Here is a 6,082-nt window from a genome sequence, read left to right on the forward strand (position 1 = left end):
AGTAGCTACATCTTATATTATTTTGACTGTAATCAATTTTACAATGATTCATGCCTACTGTGGTCATTATTAGACCACCGTCATTTAGGTCAGTAAGAGGTTTGATAATAAAGGCTCCAGAAAAAAACAACAAAAAAAACACTGAATGCTGCCATTGTGAAAGGTCAACTGTTAAGAAAACCGGTACAATTGAAATACGTTTACTTCATTTTGAGTTGTTTTGGTGCAATCTTTCATGAACAATAGTGGTGTCACTCTTTCCATGTGCATTTTATTAATTTGGCACAGGACGTGGTTATCTCGCTAAATGATGTTTAGTTCATTAGACATTCAAGAAACTGGGATGATGACATCATATTTAAGAACGAGAAAGAGAAAAACACTGATTTCATATACTGACTCACATCTTGTTTTACAATAGCTACACCTTGTGTAGGAGTGACACAGGCAGTGGCAGTCACTTACGTTTCCTGACGTCTTAATTTGTGCTCATCTGAAGTGAAACAAAACCCTGAATTTTCTTTTACACTAAAACAAGGCCAGACCAAAAGTTTCACTCCCAGGGCTGGAGTATGCCAGATGTAATATTATGAGATATTAATGTGGATGTTATGCAAGAATTTGATGCACAAGCCTGTTTTCTTTGGGTATTACCTTAATGACTCTGTCCTGGCAGTGCTGGATGATCTTACACAGCTCCTCTGTACCCTGAGACTCGAGACTCTGATGAAGGATCTGCTCAAACATCTACACAGCATTGTCCATTTGCTGGTGGCACACAGACACATGCACACAAAAGTGTCTTATTATGCCAAAAAGTTGAAAAAATGAACAAGCTAAAGTAAAACATAATCTGTAGTTTTGTGACATACATGCATGTAACACCAGACAAACTGACTCATATAGGAATATCCCGTGAAATAATGATAATATATGATAATGTACTACACCCAGTCCCACAGTCTGTATTGTGGCATGTCTGTAGACAACTATATCTATTTAACTGTCCACTGAGTTATCGAACCGCCAAAAGATGTTTGCCTTTAGTTCTACTGTGTCCTTGATCAATGCCACAGTCAGAACCTCATCATCCAACTATTTGACAAACTCTAGTCAAACAGGAGCTACAGTGTAGGAAAATGATCAAGAAATAAAAAGAGTGTCAATAAAATGATTAGCTCTCATAGAAACTTCCCATTGTGTTAACCAGTTAACCACCACCAACCAGTCTATATTAGACTGGTTAGTCAGTAGTTGAGGTTTCACCTCTCTCATGGGGATCTGGGCCCTTTGGACAAACACTGAGGGGCTGCTCACGTCAAACTGTTGATGCAGACCCTCAAGGCTCAGGTTCACCACCTTCTCATAGCAGCTGTGCATCTTAACTGGATGGAAAGCCAGCATAGAGATCTTCTCCATGTGCTGAGGAGGAGGACAAGAAGGGAGAGGAAGAGATGGATGAGGCATGGACAGATTTGGGAAAAATGTATAATTGTGTCTCACAATAAATATACTACTGCAAAAGTATCACAAATGTTACACTAGACAAATGCTGTTTAAATCACAAACATATTTGGAATAGGAGTATAGGAATTGCGGATAGATAACATTTGTTTTGTAAAGATCCAGATTCTTGTGCTTCAACTGAGAAAATCAGAGTGCATTTTCTATACATACACATACATCTCACGTTATGGGTTTTATTTAAAGCGACACAATTTTCAACCTTCACGTAATGTCTCTAAGCAGGGATGGGAAGTATTTCTGATAAATTTATTAAAAAAATACATAATTAAAATACAAAATATCATGCTCTTTTCTGGAGATGATGAAATTTCCTTCATATTTTGTACCAATATATTTCCATTATGTCTATTTTATTTAAAATACTGTAACATACATCCTTTAAAAAAAAGTGATGACATAAGAAGACAAATTGCAGGATGCTGCTTCAGATTGGACGTCATGGTGCTTGTGCCTACTTTAATTTGCCGGGACTCAAATTCACGCGATTACCGTCAGAGCTGAGTTTCAAGACTTTAGAACTCACTCAGTGTTAAAGTCGCCACATAAAATAATTTTGTATCCGACCAATAGCGGTTCTTTAAGTCTTTTAAAAAGTTGAAAAATGTTTGTTCTCTCATGAGAGGTGTACACGTTTATCATTCGTATTTTTTCTCCTCGGTAAAAACAATCCAACATGAGCAATCTACAAGGAATTAAATTAGGAATTAATTCGTTTTATGAATAATAGTGACATCACCAGTTTTAAAAAATATCCCACCATCAGCTTTACTTTCGTCAATAGAAATACACTTAGACCTTTGTTCCACATGCTGGATACCTTTACTCTTTACTTGTGTTCCGTCTCAGTTCTTGACAACATAATATGTCAAAGTCAGTTTTCAACAAAAACGTAATTTGTTGGGCTCTAAAAGAATTTGATTGGATGCCACGGGCATTCCAAGATGAAACTTTGGGGAAGGTCATAAATGTTTGGGGGGAAGCTATGGTGTGGGTTTGTCGTCATTTTATAACTTATACTACAAGCTTTTATTTTATTTTTCTCTACCTCTACAAAAGGTGTTTCATGATCATCGTCAGGCTCTGGAGCGGGGAATTCAGAAGAAGAGTGAAAGAGCCAAAGTTGTTGCTGTAAGGGGGGCTCTCTGCTACAGCCTGCGGGTGCAGCGGGGTGCTGCCGACTCGCTGACCCTGACCCTTATACCTATTCCAAGCCCTACCAGTAGAGACCCCCCAAACCCCAATTTATGAGCTGGAATAAAATTATATCAAAGTTTATTTGGGGTGGCAAAAGACCCAGAATAAGACTGGAAACTCTCCAGCTGCCAAAAGAAGGAGGGATGGGACTTCCAAAATTAAAGGAATGCTACCATGCGGCCCAATTGAGATGAAACACAGTGAAATGAAATAGAAAAAGAGTTTGGAGAAAACCCAGTACAGAATATAATTGGGGATAAAGAAACATACAAGAAGATTCAAAACCAAATAGACACAATCACGATGTTCACATACAAAATATGGTTCAGCATAATAAAAAAAATATAAGATACAGAAAGACACTAATTTATTGAATTGGCATATGATATTATAATAGCATATGATAGCAATTTTACACCGACTAGGTACGATATAGGATTGAAACAGTGGACAAACCAAGGGAATCACAGCATGGTGTGTTTTCGGTGAAAGATGGACAGCTGGAGAGTTTCCAAAATATGACAGAAAAAAAGGATCGAGATAATCAATCATGAATTCTGTGGATTCCTGCAATTTAGAGACTACTATATGAAAGAGATCAGTATGGACCCCTCCTGAGAAGTGAATAGTGTGATCCAGATCATCATAATCAACGCATACAAAGAAACCACAATTAGAATTATATTGGGACTATATAAAAAATTGCTACAAAATACATAAAAAAAGATGGGAATCAGGATTTAACATAAAACTTAGTGATGAAGATTGGCTAAGATTGGTATAATCTGCCAGACATTAGCCTCATGTATGAAACAAAGTGATTTTGAAGCAGAAACATATTTAGGTTACAAGGTCAGAGCTGCAGTGACTTTATGACAAGTATAAATGAGCATTTCATGGGTTGTACTGGCAACAGATATGACAAATGTTGGGTGGCTGGGAGATTTTTTTTTAATCAGTCTTGAATATGTCAAAGATTACCCACAATATTAACTTTGAAGCATTGTTAGTTTTGTGTAGCATCAGATAAAACATGTACTCCCTCCCCTCTTAATTTGAAAAGAGGACATTTGTAATATGGAAATGATTGAATATTTGGAAGTTTTGAGGAGGACTGATGCAGGACAAAAGTATTAATCTTTTATGACAACAATTCTTGGGAGTGAACATCCCTGCCATATACTCAAGTGTATGGTGAAAACAATGTTCAGTGTTCTATTAATAAAATGTTTTCATTTGAATTCCAATTTGCCAAGAGACCTTCTTACAAGAAAGTGTGCCATATGCACTAACACAGTGGAAATTAATCATAATGAAGCCTGAGGTTTAAGGATAAGGGTTGTCATCAACTAAATACTGTAGGCAGCAGCGAAGCTCTCTGAACAGATCAGCAATGTGACCCACAGTCCTCACAACCGAAGACGCAGCCGAAACACAGCAAGCGGTTCCGCGGAGACGGGAGCTTTGCAGCTGCGGGTCCGGGTGAGAGGACATCGGTTCTCACGGTGGAACTGTTCAGACAGAAAGTCTGGCTCCCGTGTAACGTCGCACACAACACCATCTCAGAGATATCTCAGAGATAGGATACTGACTGTATTTAAACACTAAACTTTCGCAAAAAACAGCAAAGCGAAAAAGAAAAAAAAGAGCACGCAACATTTACATGTGCATAATTTATTATTAACTATATTTCGATTAATTCGTGTGTGTGTTTAAATACATGTGTATGTATGTATTTATGTATGTATGTGTTTTCAATGAGTGAAAAGACGTAGTTACCCTAATTAACGAACACATTTTAGCAACAACTCTTTAGCCACCTGCCCTGCTGTTTAGCTCATTATAATAATGTAAAATTTCACTTACCTCTACATTTTTGAGCATCTTCCTGTGACATGTCAATAGCCTCCCTCTACCACCAACTTCCCCAGTAATTCCTTGGTCAGCGACTGATGCTGCAACTCCATTACATGTTCATCCACCTGCTGAGCAGACACTAACCTGTTAACGTTTTGGATATTAATCCGCTGCTGCTGTGGTGGGGAACTACGTTGCTTGGCTGGAGTGTGATGATGGTCGATAATTCTCTTAAAGCTACAGTAGTCGTTGAAATAAACGCCCCTTTTTTTCACCATACGTGTGTGTGCGTGTTTGTGTGTGCGTGCGTGTGTGTGAGTGCGTGTGTGTGTGTGTGTGTGTGTGTGTGTATGTGCAACTCCAGACACTTCTTGTTCTCACATCAAGTTCAAATCGACATGATACACACACACCTACATCTACAAAGAGGCTCATACACACATTCACTCCTTTGAGTAAAAAAAACAACAGGCATCTTGAGGGACTTCAAAGACTTGCCCTCTAAGTGAACCCAAACAAAAGTCTGGTTTTGTTTACACAGGTGCAATTACAGGTAAACACAATGTTTCACTTTGTTTGGGGCTCAATTCATCCTGACTGTCAAAGACACAGCATCAGAAGCTGAAGACCTCCACCTCATCAACATCAGTCACAATGTACTGAAAAAGAAAAAGGTTAAATAATTTATCAAAACTAACCCTAGCCCTATCATATTATAGTGATTACATGTAAAATAATTACATCAAATCAAACATAAGGTAGATGTTTTGTTTGACCTGTGTGATCATCCGTTTTTGATGAAGTTTAAAATCCATAATTTGTATTAGTAGTGTATGATTTCACTTTCACTGAACTCTGAACTTATACTTCATATACTAGTAGTATGGAGTACTTTTACTGTATACGTTTTGGAGGAATATAGGGTCAAAGTTAAATTTTTTGCAACAAACAATAGGGTAATCATTTTTGATGAAGTAAAACTTTTTTATCAGTAGTTTATGATTTTACTTTCACTGGATTCAGTACCTCTTGTACTTCATATGCTAGTAATATGAAGTACTTTTAATGTATACTTTTGGAGTAACCTGGGCTCCCTTCAACCCTTTTTTGTCCATTTTACTTAAACTGCCATAACCAAGCAGTCTTATTTCTGGTTTTCAAAAAAAAGTCCTATCGGATGCGATTACAACAAACTGAAAAATAAATGTTCAAATTATATGTCAGTTTAATTTATTATATAACAATTATATCACATTATAGTGATTACATGTAAAATAATTGTTGAATATTTTCTAGTTTCTGTCATTTTTCAGCTTCTTAAATGTGAATATTTTTGACTTTCAGTTGCAATTATAGGTAAACACAATACACTTTGTTTGGGGCTCAATTCATCCTGACGGTCAAGACACAGCCTGAGACGCTGAAACCCTCGACCTCATCAACCATCAGTCACAATGTACTGATTATATATTAATTATAAATCAAAACTAACCCCAAGCCTATC

The 6,082-nt window shown here is 37.1% G+C and overlaps 1 long non-coding RNA gene across 1 annotated transcript; it reads right to left on the reverse strand.

The window, feature by feature from the left end:
* Positions 1-253: 253 nt before the first annotated feature.
* On the reverse strand, positions 254-4,980 carry LOC131445237 (uncharacterized). Its single transcript, XR_009233825.1, has 3 exons — positions 4,588-4,980; positions 1,318-1,422; positions 254-768 (listed from the first exon to the last, which is right to left on the reverse strand). It is a non-coding gene; the product is annotated as an uncharacterized LOC131445237 (long non-coding RNA).
* Between the last annotated feature and the right edge of the window lie 1,102 nt (positions 4,981-6,082).

Source organism: Solea solea, chromosome 18, assembly GCF_958295425.1.
Source record: "Solea solea chromosome 18, fSolSol10.1, whole genome shotgun sequence".
NCBI lineage: Eukaryota > Metazoa > Chordata > Actinopteri > Pleuronectiformes > Soleidae > Solea > Solea solea.